Raw genomic sequence first — 16354 nt, forward strand, 5'->3', positions numbered from 1 at the left:
GACTAAAGAATAACTTTATGATTACATATCGAAGTAGGAATTGTACACCGCTACACAACAACAGGCGCTGTCGTATTTCAGAACATATCTGCCGATTCGTACTGTTTTGTCGTTTTCAAAGACTTCCTGGCGAACTTGGTTAGCACATTCTCCCTCAAACTGAGACGATTACTGCAATTTCGTACTTTATGGTCATTACAGTAGTTTAAAATGCTTAAGCAAGAATCTTTGTCACAACACAACGGTGGTATGGAAAGAGGGCGGTATAAAAAAAAAAAAAAAAGTAAATGAAGGGGAGCCAACAGCACGTGGTGTTCCCAGGCGGTCACCCATCCAAGTACTAACCACGCCCGATGTTGCTTAACTTCGGTGATCGGACGAGAACTTTTTTTTTTTTTTACCATTACAGTAGTTTAAAAGGCTTAAGGAAGCATCTTTGTCACAACAGAAAGGTAGTTTGAGAATTGGGCTGGCAGGGGTAGCGACATAATAACAAAAAAAAAAGGGAAGGAAGCCAACAGCACCCGGGTTTCCCAGGCGGTCACCCATCCAAGTACTAACCGGGCCCAATGATACTTAACTTCGGTGATCGGACGAGAACTTTTTTTTTTTTTTTTTTAAACTTCGGTGATCGGACGAGAACTTTTTTTTTTTTTTTTTTTTTTTTTTTTGTTGAAAAAAAAAACTAAATATACTTTCTTGGAAGATCAGGCCAGGGTGGTTACGGAGGCAAAGCAGGCAGGGGTCGCAATCCGAGGCCTGGCCACAGCGTCTCCGACGCCCTCCCAACCCGAGAAACGGGGAATAACGGAAAGAGTGGGGTGTCGTACTCCCTTGACTAAAGTGTGACAGAGCATTTTTATATATATATATTTTTTTTTTTTTTTTTTTTTTTTTTTTTTGTGTTTTGATAATGAACTAAATATACTTTCTCGGAAGATCAGGCCAGGGTGGTTACGGAGGCAAAGCAGGCAGGGGTCGCAATCCGAGGCCTGGCCACAGTGTCTCCGGCGCCCTCCCAACCCGAGAAACGTGGAATAACGGAACGTAAGGAAGAAATCACGAAGACGCGAAACACAAATGAAAACCATGCTCGGAGGACATTAACCACAAGTCGGCAGCGGTAGCCCACCGCCGCCAGAGTAAGGCAAAGAAAGGAACTCTCAAAAAACAACCACACTCAACATCGCCAAATATGTCTGGCGCACGGGAATGGCGAAGTCTACGCAATTCCGGCAGCAGCAAACATATTTCGTCGTCTCGAGAAGCTTGATAAGCTGGATTTCCGTGCCCAGAAGGCAACCATTACAAACACAAAGTATCTGGAAGCACCGTTCCAAAGTTCAGGAACAAGTCAACGACGGTCCAGAAATAGTCACAAAAATGAAGTAAATGTCAGCAATTAGGGAACAAACGTCAAATCCAGGAGAGAAGACTAATAGGAAGAATCCTAAGAACAACCGCTCAAAATGGCGGGATGAAAGTCGAGCCGGTGAGACAAATTGACTGTCAGACATCAAGAAAATAGATAATATATACATCATTCCGCATGTCCCGCCAAAAAGTACAGTGGAAATGGAAGGACATAATCATGGCAGGAGAGAAATATTTAAAGTGGTAAAGGCGGTCCGTAAAGCGACATCTAAAAATCGGGCATAATGGGAAACACATTTCGGATTCTGTTTCTCCCGTCCATAATAGTCCCAAAGATATGTCAAGAACTGCAAGCGATCCGTGAGTCGGAGAGAGAAAATCGCATGTGCGGCATGTGCGGCAATCCACACGGTAGCGTTTCTCTTGGTGGCAGGATACGGCCGCCAGTCGGGAACCAGGATATACAAGGGCTGTACGGCACGCGGGGTAGTCCTATTGATCAACGCCAACATCGCACAGGTGGCATCCCACACCTCTTTAAACTGGGGGCACACAAATCGGTGTTCGATCGTGTCTTCAGCCGCGCACCGCCCACAGAGGCCACTCGGGAGGAGATTGATCGCGTGGAGTTTCGCATTCGTGGCAACGGTGCGATTCACAACTTTATACCAGGTGTCCCGAACATCGGATGTCAACAACGGACTGGAAATATTGGACCACACCGTCCGCCAATCGTATTGCGGCAGCCGCAACTCCCATTTGTTAGTCGGCGGAGTTCCACGGAGGGCCTCTGCGATCGCGCGGACGTTACCCCGGCGCCGGTCGTCACCTATCAGATAGCTCGTGTGGAGGAAATACTGGCGAACGAAATTCAATTGAGACGGGATAGCCTGGACAGAGACAGGCGCGCGGAGAGAAGCTGGGCGGTAAAGATCGAAGAGTGCAGACGTGGGGCACTGCCCGGCAGTGGCGATCACACAGTTGGTCCGGTGGAGCAAAAGAGCAGCACACTTGGAAGGAAAATCGACCATACCGAGGCCGCCTCTGTCCGGCGGGAGCGTACAAACATTGTAGGCGACTTTAAAAATTTCGCCTCGCCAGACCAGCCAAGAAACAGCATGCTTGATGGCCCGTTCGATCTCCTTCGGCACCGGCAAAACTTGAGCCAAGTACCAGGCCTTGGCCAACATCTGGGTATTAACAATCGAAACCCTCTCCAGCAATGATAAATTTCGTTTGGCGGCAGCCTGAGTCGCCGCCCGAACAGAATATAACACCGCGCGCCAATTTAACACCGTCATCCGTTGTACATTTGGAGTCATCTGGATCCCAAGAATCTTATGCCGCAACTGTACGGTATACCAATCACGACGGACATCTCTCATGGTCACAGTAAGCGGCAGTAAGATGGACTTACGGGGGTTGACAACCGCACCCGATGCCGTTTCAAACTGTTGAAGGAGGAGACGGAGCGCATCAATATCGTCGGGGCGTTGGATAAAAACCCCCAAGTCATCAGCATACGCCCGACAGACAAGCGAACCCGCACCAAACGGTACACCGTGGCAAACAGCCGTTATTTTGCGGAGTAGAGGATCCAAGGCTAAGACGAATAATCCCATGGAAAGTGGGCACCCTTGGCGAACGGACCTGTTCAGCCTGAGGACATCACTGGCCTGGCCATGAAAAAGGATTCGGGAAGTAGCCGATTTCAAAAGGTTGGATATCACATGCGTGAATTTGAAACCAAACCCGAACTTAGTCATGACCCGCCGCAAGTACTCGTGACTGATTCTGTCGAACGCGTTGTGAAAATCAATGGAGAGTATCGCAGCTCGGCCGCCACGGCTGGATGCGGCAGAAGCGATACATTCACGATACGCGAGGACAGCGTCATAAATATTCCGTCCAGGTACGGCACACGATTGAGATGGGCTAATGACGGACTTCAACGCCGGCCGCAGACGGTGTGAAAAGCAGCGCGCGACGATTTTATAATCGGCGTTTAATAAAGTAATCGGCCGTAAAGTCATCGCACTTGGGGTGCCAGTTGTTTTCGGGACGAGGACGATGAGCCCCTCTAAAAATTCGTCCGGCACATCGAGGCCGTTATGGATTTCATTGACCATGGCAACGAAAATGTCAGTGAAAAGGCCGGAAAATTTAACATAAAATTCGACAGGAATTCCGTCATTGCCAGGGGCTTTTCCCTTCGGGCTAGCCTGAACAGCGGCAGAAACATCATCAGCTGTAAAACGCTCATTTAAAAGAAGTCTATCCTGAGGCGTTAAAATGGAAGGCAGATCACGTAAAAATGTCTGCAAGGAGGCGTCATTCAAAGGTTGAAATTGAAAGAGACGAGAATAGTGATCGTAAATTTCGTCCTGAATCACCCGTCGATCTGAAGTCTTAAGGCCGTCACGCGTAATCCAGTCCTTGAATAAAAGTTTTTCACGCCGCAGACGGGCTCGTCGTAAATGATACAAGGAAAGTGGTTCCTTCAACGTAGGATCGAAAGGCCTGCTGCGGACAACAGAGCCCTGTGCCTTGCGATACAGATGGTTTAAAATCTTCGCTTTAATCTTCCGTAACGTGGGAAGTAGCTCAGGGCGGTCGGTAACCCGAGTAATTAAATCCCGTAAACAATCGCGATAAAAATCGACCGTCATCATGTCCCAATGGGCCTTGTCACGACAGTAATTGATGAGCAAACTACGAATGGCCGGTTTAGCGTGACGGAGCCACCAATCGACAGTAGAACTCGCCTGCGGGCGGCGCTGAAGAAGTTGGCGCCACAACAAATGCACCTGTTCGACAAGACTGACGTCATCCAAAACACTAACATTGAATTTCCAATAGGAGCGCGTACGTTCCGGGCGAACGTACGGGACATTAAAAGCACACAAATAACCACAATGATCCGAAAAAGAGACGGGAGCAACTTCTGCCTGCAAGATGGAAGCAGTAAGATCCGGCGAGATATAAATTCTGTCCAATCTGCTATGCCCAGTAGGATAAAAATAAGTAAAACCTGCAGCAGTCGGACTAAAACGAAGCCACGTGTCCTTAAATTTGTAAATGTCAACTAAATTTTGCAGTGCAAGACACTTATTCGCCGCCGGCTCCTGGTCGGCGTCACGTAAAACACAATTAAAATCGCCACCGAAGATGATCCGTCGGTGGTTTCGATGGAAAAGCTGACATACATCATGAGCGAAAAAGGTATTCCTCAGACGTTTATTATCAGTTCCAGAGGGGGCATACACGTTAACAAAAAATATGTCGCAGATTACACACGCCACCCCTCGTCCATCCGGTAAAATTGCTATGTTGTTATACTCTAAACCGGGCATGATTAAAATCGCCGTACCAAATCCTACTTCCGGATCAATATTAAGAATAACATTAAACGCAGTAAGATGCGGGACAACGTCAGCTGTAAGTTCTTGAAGGAAAATCACATCACAACAAGCAGATTGCAAAAAGTGTAAAAGGGCGTCAATTTTACGGGCACTGCGAATTCTATTGACATTAAGTGTCAGGACGCGCAACTGGTGGAAGGCACGCGTCAGGGTGGACTCTTTCACTTAAGCAAAACTAGAAAAAATTATCCTCCTCCACATCTTCAGACCACTGCATGGTGTCCGAAGGAACAGGTGGGGCATCCGGGACGGCCCGGGAAGCGGGGGTGGCGGGCACCGACACAGGTGGACCGTGCACAAAAGGTGCGTCGCGACGCTCTTGGACCAAGGAATCCGTTAGTCCCTCAACGGCCTGTTCGAAGGAAACGCCGTCGCCCTCAGTGGGCGCCGTTTTCGAACGTTTCTTAGACCGCCTACGCTTTGGTTTGGGATCGGCAGGGGCGGACTGGGTGGAAACTTGGGACACCTCACTTTCTGCGCTGCTAGCATCCGCCTCGCCAGAAGTGGACAGGCCCGGTTGTGACTGCAATTTCCGCTTGTCTGTCGGTGGGGCGGGGACGGAAATCGGCCGGGGAGACTCGACCAACATTTCAGAAGACTCCCCAACAGGCACGTCCGAAACACTTACGGCTGGCAAATCAGCAATACTGACGTCGCGAGGGGTGAGTTCGGCAGGTAAACTTTGTTCCGACACAACCGGGGGCACGACAACTGTCGGCGGAGTCACATGATCGGACACAGCAGCCACAGCCGCAGGAGCGGCAGAAGCCTGTCGGTCGGTCGGGGCGACTGAGGGGGGTCCAACCAACGCGCCTGCATACGTGGTGTTGTCAACAGCTTCGCGCGGCAGCTGTACCGGCCTGCGTAAAGTGCAAGTTTGTCGCAAATGATCTGTTTTGCCACACACTGAGCACGTCTGCGGCTGCCCACTATAGCTAAGGAAAGCTCGCGTGCCAGCAATGATCAGATACGAGGGTATATGTTTCTTTAAATCTACACGTACTGTCCGAACACCACTCAAAACCCGGTACCTAAAACCTGCAGGCCACACATCATTCTCCACACTTAGAACAGTGCCAAATTCGCCAAGTTTACGAGCAATGGCCTCATTGGGGCACTCAAAGGGAACATTATAAACCTTCACATTTCGAATGCCGAAGCCTGCCGGCAGTATCAAAACATCAGACAAAGTACCGTCCACGTGCTTAAATTTCTTAACGCCGCCACTGTCAGTAACTAGCTTATCGACACAATCCGCGTTCGGAAGTTTCAAAAAGACAGAGTTTTGAATAAAATCGAGCTGAATGCCGACCAAATCAGATTCAGGAATACGCAATTCGGAAAATATCCATTCGTGAACATCAAAAGGAGACGGTCTAGCCGCGTTCCTATCAAAAACACACTGTACGGAGTTAGCACGATTCATAATAAAGCGTCAATAAACTTACAGGAACTAGTAGAGAAGAGAGAACGCTGCGAGGCGCAGCACCAAACACGCGACGAAGACACCGCCTGCAGCACACAAAGGTGGCAGCAGGCACGAGCCGAACACACGTCCGGGCTGGCGCGCGGCCGACCGGCGTATGGCCTGTGCGGGGTGTGGCAGTGTCTTGTTGGAGGGCGCCACTGCTGGCGATGTGAGCTTCCTCGCCTCGCCTCGCCTCGCCTCAGACGAGGTGTTTGCGTAATTTGCAGTGCATTCGCACCATTCCTATCGCTGTCCCTGTCCCCGTCCCGACTTGTCCCGACTTGTCCCGACTGCCGCTCGCTGCCGCTCGGGTCGTGGCCCATATAACAGCGCAAGCACAAGAAACGTCTGCAGGAGATGAGGAGACGAGACGAGACGACTAAAGAATAACTTTATGATTACATATCGAAGTAGGAATTGTACACCGCTACACAACAACAGGCGCTGACGTATTTCAGAACATATCTGCCGATTCGTACTGTTTTGTCGTTTTCAAAGACTTCCTGGCGAACTTGGTTAGCACATTCTCCCTCAAACTGAGACAATTACTGCAATTTCGTACTTTATGGTCATTACAGTAGTTTAAAATGCTTAAGCAAGAATCTTTGTCACAACACAACGGTGGTATGGAAAGAGGGCGGTATAAAAAAAAAAAAAAAAAAGTAAATGAAGGGGAGCCAACAGCACGTGGTGTTCCCAGGCGGTCACCCATCCAAGTACTAACCACGCCCGATGTTGCTTAACTTCGGTGATCGGACGAGAACCGGTGTACTCAACATGGTATGGCCGTTGGCGCCCATATAATGTTGGCGCATGGCAGAATTCGTATTCGGTTCTTATCCCAACACACACAAAATCTTACTTTTCGGTCGAAAGCAGCCGCATTTTTTTTTATTGACAATTCGTCACGTTAGCGCGAACGCAATCCTGAGTTCCAAAACTTATGAGCCGGAAGGACGTGCTTCGTGTTTTTTTTTTTTTTTGTGAGCTTTATAAATTTATTTATTAACATTACATCGTTACAAGGTAACAACTTTACAACATAAAACATGAACAGAATTGTAATTGTAAGCACTTCCTTCCGCAATCCGACGTGCCAGCAGAGCGACTGCCGAACTAGCGGGCGCGCCGCCGTGTGTGTGAGACGCGCAGCTTCTCGTTGCACCTCCTGTCATCCGCTTGGCGCGTGCAGCCTTCGACACTCGCGGAAGACGCATCTTGTCCCTGGTGTCCAGTGGATGGCTGGCGCGCGGCCGACCGGCGTATGGCCTGTACGGGGTGTGGAAGTTCCTGTTGGAGGGCGCCACTGCTGGCGATGTGAGCTTCCTCGCATCAGACGAGATGTTTGCGTAATTTGCAGTGCATTCGCACCATTCCTATCGCTGTCCCTGTCCCCGTCCCGACTTGTCCCGACTGCCGCTCGCTGCCGCTCGGGTCGTGGCCCATATAACAGCGCAAGCACAAGAAACGTCTGCAGGAGATGAGGAGACGAGACGAGACGACTAAAGAATAACTTTATGATTACATATCGAAGTAGGAATTGTACACCGCTACACAACAACAGGCGCTGACGTATTTCAGAACATATCTGCCGATTCGTACTGTTTTGTCGTTTTCAAAGACTTCCTGGCGAACTTGGTTAGCACATTCTCCCTCAAACTGAGACAATTACTGCAATTTCGTACTTTATGGTCATTACAGTAGTTTAAAATGCTTAAGCAAGAATCTTTGTCACAACACAACGGTGGTATGGAAAGAGGGCGGTATAAAAAAAAAAAAAAAGTAAATGAAGGGGAGCCAACAGCACGTGGTGTTCCCAGGCGGTCACCCATCCAAGTACTAACCACGCCCGATGTTGCTTAACTTCGGTGATCGGACGAGAACCGGTGTACTCAACATGGTATGGCCGTTGGCGCCCATATAATGTTGGCGCATGGCAGAATTCGCATTCGGTTCTTATCCCAACACACACAAAATCTTACTTTTCGGTCGAAAGCAGCCGCATTTTCTTTTATTGACAATTCGTCACGTTAGCGCGAACGCAATCCTGAGTTCCAAAACTTATGAGCCGGAAGGACGTGCTTCGTGTTTTTTTTTTTTTGTGAGCTTTATAAATTTATTTATTAACATTACATCGTTACAAGGTAACAACTTTACAACATAAAACATGAACAGAATTGTAATTGTAAGCACTTCCTTCCGCAATCCGACGTGCCAGCAGAGCGACTGCCGAACTAGCGGGCGCGCCGCCGTGTGTGTGAGACGCGCAGCTTCTCGTTGCACCTCCTGTCATCCGCTTGGCGCGTGCAGCCTTCGACACTCGCGGAAGACGCATCTTGTCCCTGGTGTCCAGTGGATGGCTGGCGCGCGGCCGACCGGCGTATGGCCTGTACGGGGTGTGGAAGTTCCTGTTGGAGGGCGCCACTGCTGGCGATGTGAGCTTCCTCGCATCAGACGAGATGTTTGCGTAATTTGCAGTGCATTCGCACCATTCCTATCGCTGTCCCTGTCCCCGTCCCGACTTGTCCCGACTTGTCCCGACTGCCGCTCGCTGCCGCTCGGGTCGTGGCCCATATAACAGCGCAAGCACAAGAAAAGTCTGCAGGAGATGAGGAGACGAGACGAGACGACTAAAGAATAACTTTATGATTACATATCGAAGTAGGAATTGTACACCGCTACACAACAACAGGCGCTGACGTATTTCAGAACATATCTGCCGATTCGTACTGTTTTGTCGTTTTCAAAGACTTCCTGGCGAACTTGGTTAGCACATTCTCCCTCAAACTGAGACAATTACTGCAATTTCGTACTTTATGGTCATTACAGTAGTTTAAAATGCTTAAGCAAGAATCTTTGTCACAACACAACGGTGGTATGGAAAGAGGGCGGTATAAAAAAAAAAAAAAGTAAATGAAGGGGAGCCAACAGCACGTTTTTTTTTTTTTTTTTATTTAACACAACGGTGGTATGGAAAGAGGGCGGTATAAAAAAAAAAGTAAATGAAGGGGAGCCAACAGCACGTTTTTTTTTTTTTTTTAACATAACGGTGGTATGGAAAGAGGGCGGTATAAAAAAAGAAAGGTAAATGAAAGGGAGCCAACAGCACGTTTTTTTTTTTTTTTTTAAAGCGACAGGTTCAAAGAAAAAACCATAATCCAAAAAATCTTCTAAATGGAGACAAGTAATCCACCAGAAAAACAAGAGTCCAGTATAGAAAAATACAAAACACAAAACTAGAAAAAGAAGCCACCTCCTCAGGTGTACTATTACTGGGAAAGTTCCACACCAGTAAAGCAGAGGAGTATGTCCAACAAGTGGAGAAGAACGAAATTAAAGGCACTGCGCGATAATACAGGAAAGACTAAAAGATAGTACTGCCGCCACTTGGGAGACCTACATGAGAAAGTTCTGCAAAAAGAAATTGCCGATGTCCACAGCATAAAAATAATCAGAATCAAGGAGAAGGTAAACCATACCGGAAATGAAAAGGAACACAAAGAATAAAAAGTAGAGTACCTCTGATTACACAAATTTCAATAATTGTACGTTCCTGGAAAACACAACACGAGCGGTCAAAGTAGAAGAGTATACCAAATCATCAAACCATGTTAAGTAGCCATCGACATCCGAGTAAAAGCATGAGCAAGGGCAACCTGCAAAAAATTCGCGAAATTAGCACGATAGCCAGGCATGGCTGCAGTTTGTTCATGCTGAGTCCATAAGTACGTAAGAAAGTCAAATTCGGTTGTCAATTTCAGGGAAAACATTGCAAAAACGGTATGACCCAGGAGCCACACCGTGGCATTCTTCTTAGTATTCGGGTAGGCGGCGCACTGAGGGATTAAGACGTCTGTCGGCAAAACAGAGCGCGTATCCACCCGATTGATAAGGCGAACCATATCGCGGGCGGTATGCCAAACACTGCAAAAATGGCCACACACGAAACGGTGTTCAAGCGTATCCTCCACAGCACACAGGTCACAAGCTCCAGACGAGATGAGATTAATGGAGTGGAGCTTCGCATTCGTAGGGAAGGTACGATGCACAACCTTGTACCACACTGCGTGTACAGAGGGAGGAAGAACATTGCTGGCAAGATTTTTCCATACCGTGACCCAGTTATACCACGGTAGCCGATACTCCCACTTACAACGCACAGTAGACCCACGGAAAGCAGAAGCGACGTCGCTGACTCGAAGGCTGGGAACGTCACAGAGCTCCAAGTAGCTGTTTTCCATATAGTAGCGACGCACATAATTAAGAGAAAAGGGAATGTGCGAGACATTCACCGGCGCCGCCGCAGATGGAGGACGATACAGATTGAAGACCGCCGCAGTGGTACCGTTCGGGGCCCTCTCCATCACAACAGCGGTCCGTTTCCAAAACAGAGCAGAGCACTTCGCGCGTAGATCTACTAGACCCAAACCACCATCTGTCGGGCTGAGAGAACAAGTGTCATACGAGACCTTAAAAATGTCACCTCGCCATAAAAACCAATACACCGCCTGCTTGAGGGCACGTTCCAATTGCCGAGGCAGTGGAAGGACCTGTGCGAGATACCACGCCCTGGCCAGAATGGTAGTATTGATCAAGGCCACCTTATCACGAAGCGCCAACGTGCGAGCCGCATAGATCTTGGCAACGGCACGCACCTTGTGCAGCGTGGACCGCCAATTAAGCGCCTCCATCCGTTGTGGGTGAGAAGAAAAAAGCACGCCCAGGACTTTCTGCTGTTCGCGGACGCAGAACCAGTTCCGCTGTAAGGACCGTGCGCGGGGTGTAAGAGGCAAACAAACAGTCTTAGCAGGGTTGACAATGGCACCTGTGGCTTTTTCAAAGCGTTGCAGTGCGCCATATAAATTGTCAACGCCATCGGAATGGCCAAGAAAAACACCAAGGTCGTCGGCGTATGCCTTACAAATGAGGCGGTCTGCCCCGACCTGAATGCCGCGGCATTCGCGGCCGATAATCCGCAGCAACGGATCTAAGGCGACAGAAAAAAGGGCCATCGAAAGGGGACACCCCTGCCGCACCGAGCGCCCAACACGGAAAGCCGGCGTCAAGCGGCCGTTGACACTAACTCGTGACGTCGCATTCTGTAAAAGATGCTTTACCACAGTCGTAAACTTAAGGCCGAATCCCATCCGCACAAGAACCTGGCGGAGGTATACATGGCTAACGCGGTCGAAAGCATTTTTGAAGTCAATCAATAAGATGGCAGCTGTCGGCACTCTCGCACGTTTAACAAAGCCGATACAGTCGCGATATGCGAGAACGGCGTCAAAAATGTTTCGACCCGGCACCGCACATGATTGACTGTCACTGAGAACCGACGGTAAAACAACTTTAAGGCGCTGAGCCACACAGCGCGTCACAATCTTAAAGTCGGCGTTAAGTAAGGTGATCGGCCGAACAGCGTCAATACAGGGCGTCGCAGTCGATTTAGGTACTAAGGTCACTACCCCCTCCTCAAACGCAGCAGGGATAACAGCACCATCCCGTATTTCATTTAAAAGAGCTACAAAAACATCACGAAAAAGATCATAAAACTTCAAATAAAATTCAGCAGGAATGCCGTCGGGACCAGGCGATTTACACTTAGGGCTTCGTCGGATAGCGTCGTACAGGTCGTCAGGTACATAAGCAGCATTTAAATGCGTCCTATCCGCACGAGTTAAAACATGAGGTATGACTTGTAAAAAATCCCGCAACGCATCACAATCAACATCCAGCGCACGGAAAAGGGAACTAAAATGATGAAAAATATCCCGCTCAATGTCGGACTGGACAGTAGTCCGTCCGCCGTCGCACTTTTTCCAGGTACTGATGTGCAGACGGGCGCGCCGCCTTCGTTCCCTGGTCAGATGGTAAAGCGACAAAGGTTCGCCATCCACAACCCCCACAGGCTGGCTGCGGACGACGACACCGGCACTAACAGCACGCAAATCATCGAGAAGCTTACGCTGGAATTGCTTAAAAGCGGGCAGCAAGGCAGGCTGTGACGTCACGCGCAGCGCGAGGCCTTGTAAACACGCCTGATGGAAAAGGGCCGTAGCGCGACGCCAACGAGCCGCCTCGCGGCTAAAATCCATTAAAAACCGCCGGATCACCGGCTTGGCCTCCCCAACCCACCACTCCAGCACACTACAGTCACCTCGCCTAGTCTCGAGTAATTTGTGCCACCGATTGGTGAAACACGTCACAAAATGGTCGTCGTTCAATAAAGCACAATTAAATTTCCACAGAGTCGGTCGTCTGGGAATACAGAATTTAGGCAATAAAAGCTGGCAAAGGTAACCGGAATGATCAGAAAACAGCACGGGAAACATTTCCGTGCGGCAAATTCGGGCAGAAAGCGAGGCAGAAATGTAAATTCTGTCCAGGCGGCTGTGCCCCGTGGGATAAAAATGAGTATAGTGGGTGACGTCAGGGTTTAAAACACGCCACGTATCAACGAGCTGAAAACTGCGAATCAAGTCGCCGAGCTCGCGACAAATGTTAGGACGAGGCACCTGATCGACAACATCTAAAACGCAATTAAAATCGCCGCCGACAACGAAAGCATCCACATTCCGGTGTAGCAGTGCACACAGTTCCTGCCCATAAAAAACAGCCCTCGCCGGCTTATCGTTCCCAGACGGGGCATAAACGTTAACAAAGACAACGCCCAGTTTAGTGCAACTAACAGCACGACCATTTGGTAAAATAGCAACGTCGGAAATAGCAAGGTCAGAACGGACTAAAATGGCAGTTCCTGCATTGGAATCCGGTAAAACATTGTCAACAACAATAAAGTCACTAAAATCGTGTAAAAAGACAAGTGCATCGCGCGTCACCTCCTGCAAAAAGACAACATGGCAGTGGTGATCACGTAAAAAGGCCTGAAAAGCCAGTAACTTGCACGGGTGGCTCAACTTGTTAAGATTAATAGTGACAACATTCCACTGGCTAAAATCGTAAGTCATAGACTCACACAGTTAAAAGACACACAAAAGTAAAAACACACAAAAAACACGGAATGTGCAGGTGCACGACAGAGGAGGGGGCACACAGGACACACACTATGTCTCCTCACCCTCCACAACATCCTTCGCCCACTCCAAAGGCTCGAAGGGGGAGAGGGGTGGCAGGGTGGCAGTAGCTGGCACGGCAGAAGCGACCGATACAGGATCCCTGACGGGCATCTGCACGTCGGAGGGAGGCACCGACACGCGGTCGTGGATAGAAGGACCAGCGCGACGTCGGTGGACATCCTCAGCCTTCCGTTTCGTCGACATAGGTGCCGCAGTCACAGCCGAGACAGTGTCGGGCGCTAAAACAGGCACGTCTACAGAGGCGGGTTGACTTAACACAGTCCGCAGATGGCGAACAGCAACGTCACGTTGCTGCGCGGCATCACCCAGATCAGCGGACTGCGCGTGGCGAGAAGAGGCCCGCGGCGACTGTTGTTGTTGCTGTTTGCGCGGCGGCTGGCGCCCGGAGCCGGAAGCCTGAGGCGGCCGTAGCTCCACGTCGAAGTCGCGCCGCGCGGCACGGCGTTGCGACGCCCAAGAAGAGGCGGGGGAGCGCCCTACCGGGGACGGACTACGGTCACGCCGCGTGGAACCCCCGTCGTAAGAAGGGGAGCTACTGACACTGCGGAAGCGTTGCCGACTGGAACTCCGAGAACGAACGTCATCCCGTTGCGGTTTGGGTTCCACAAAAATATCGCGCGATTCCGCAACAGGATTAGGCTCAGAAACATCAGAGGGTACAACGACGGGTGCAGGCACAGAAGGAGAGGGTGCCGACTGCGACACAATAGGTGCAACAGGGTCCGAATTAGGGTGCGGAACAACATCGGTTACCGACGGCGGCACGGAGTCAGAGACAGCCTCCGACACAACAGCACCCACAACCGGTTGAAGAACAGCAGGCACGTTTTCCGAAACCGCGAACAAATATTCCTGGCCGGTAGTCGCAAGAACAGAGACAGTAGCATCAGCAGACACATCCATCGCTTCCGCGGCGGCAGCAAGATTAACATCTGCCGCAAGCCGCGCGGGCGCGGGGTGGGGGGGGGGGGGGGGGCGGAACCCAAGACCATAGCGGCGACGGAAGCAAAACTAGCTCCTTGCAAATTGGCCTCAAGTGGTAGCTGAACAGGCCGTTTGCGCTTCGGACAATCCTACCGGTAATGTCCGACACCATTACAAAAGGAGCAAGTCTGTGGCTGGCCACTGTACGTGACAAACGCACGGTGGCCGTTCACCAAAATAAAAGACAGAATATGCTGCCTGACCACCATCTTAACACTGCGCACACCGTTCTCGACTTGAAATATGTACGCAGACGACCATTTCTCTTTCACAACAGATAAAACAGTGCCATATGGCCGCAAGTGACGAGAAATAGTGTCGTTGCGAATTTCAAACGGAAGGTTAAATATCCGTATTTGTCGAAGGCCAAAACCAGCATGAGACCCAGTGACATTACTAATATTTCCGTTAAGGTGACGAAATCTGCGAACACCGTCATTAACAGAAACAACAGCATCACACAGATCGGAAGATTTCAGTTTTAAGAAAGAATTTAAAAACGTATCGAACTGAATACCGAGTACATCATTAGTAGACAACAACAAATTCTCAATTAACCAACGATGAATCTCAATGGCCGAAGGTTTCTCTACAGAACAATCAGACTCGCACTGAACATTGTTCTGTCGTTCTTCACTGTCATCGTAAAGTATAACCATTACTTACAGTTCAGTAGAAAGAAAGCCACGTGGCAAAGTAAACAGACGAACGCCGAGGCGCCGCCGGCCCAGTCGCACAAGGAAACACTGCACGCCAGGCACCGAGGTGTTGCCAGGCGGTCACCCATCCAAGTACTAACCACGTCCGATGTCGCTTAACTTCGGTGATCGGACGAGAACCGGTGTACTCAACATGGTATGGCTGTTGGCGCCCATATAATGTACGCGCATGGCAGAATTCGCATTCGGTTCTTATCCCAACACACACAAATCATACTTTTCGGTCGAAAGCAGCCGCATTTTTTTTATTGACAATTCGTCACGTTAGCGCGAACGCAATCCTGAGTTCCAAAAATTATGTGCCGGAAGGACGCGCTTCGTATATATATATATATATATATATATATATATATATATATATATATATATATATATATATTTTGTGAGATTTATAAATTTATTTATTAACATTACATCGTTACAAGATAACATCTTTACAACATAAAACATGAACAGAATTGTAATTGTAAGCACTTCCTTCCGCAATTCGACGTGCCAGCAGAGCGACTGCCGAATTAGCGGGCGCGCCGCCGTGTGTGTGAGACGCGCAGCTTCTCGTTGCACCTCCTGTCATCCGCTTGGCGCGTGCAGCCTTCGACCCTCGCGGAAGACGCATCTTGTCCCTGGTGTCCAGCGCAGGAGGGCTGGCGCGCGGCCGACCGGCGTACGGCCTGTGCGTGGTGTGGCAGTGTCTTGTTGGAAGGCGCCACTGCTGGCGATGTGAGCTTCCTCGCCTCGCCTCGCCTCGCCTCGCCTCGCCTCAGACGAGATGTTTGCGTAATTTGCAGTGCATTCGCACCATTCCTATCGCTGTCCCTGTCCCCGTCCCGACTTGTCCCGACTTTGCTAGACTGCCGCTCGCTGCCGCTCGGGTCGTGGCCCATATAACAGCGCAAGCACAAGAAACGTCTGCAGGAGATGAGGAGACGAGACGAGACGACTAAAAAATAACTTTATGATTACATATCGAAGTAGGAATTGTACACCGCTACACAACAACAGGCGCTGACCTATTTCAGAACATATCTGCCGATTCGTACTGTTTTGTCGTTTTCAAAGACTTCCTGGCGAACTTGGTTAGCACATTCTCCCTCAAACTGAGTTGATTACTGCATTTTCGTACCATTACAGTTGTTTAAAGTGCTTAAGGAAGCATCTTTGTCACAACAGAAAGATGCGTAGAGGTGACTAATACCACGTCGGAATTTTCTGTAACAGTCAGGTTCGAGATAGGTGACTCGTTTCAAGCTATGAAAGTGCCAGGAATGTGATTGAGTAGCGGTTGTAGTC

General features: G+C 49.5%; 2 non-coding genes and 1 pseudogene across 2 annotated transcripts; all 3 read right to left on the reverse strand.

The window, feature by feature from the left end:
- Positions 1-6939: 6939 nt before the first annotated feature.
- LOC124720743 lies at positions 6940-7058 on the reverse strand. Its single transcript, XR_007006258.1, has one exon. It is a non-coding gene; the product is annotated as a 5S ribosomal RNA (ribosomal RNA).
- A 1001-nt stretch (positions 7059-8059) lies between these two features.
- LOC124720744 lies at positions 8060-8178 on the reverse strand. The gene has a single exon (XR_007006259.1). It is a non-coding gene; the product is annotated as a 5S ribosomal RNA (ribosomal RNA).
- Positions 8179-15096: 6918 nt separating this feature from the next.
- On the reverse strand, positions 15097-15214 carry LOC124720582 (annotated as a pseudogene).
- Positions 15215-16354: the final 1140 nt, after the last annotated feature.

The sequence above is a fragment of the Schistocerca piceifrons genome, chromosome 11 (assembly GCF_021461385.2).
Source record: "Schistocerca piceifrons isolate TAMUIC-IGC-003096 chromosome 11, iqSchPice1.1, whole genome shotgun sequence".
In the NCBI taxonomy this organism is placed as follows: Eukaryota; Metazoa; Arthropoda; class Insecta; order Orthoptera; family Acrididae; genus Schistocerca; species Schistocerca piceifrons.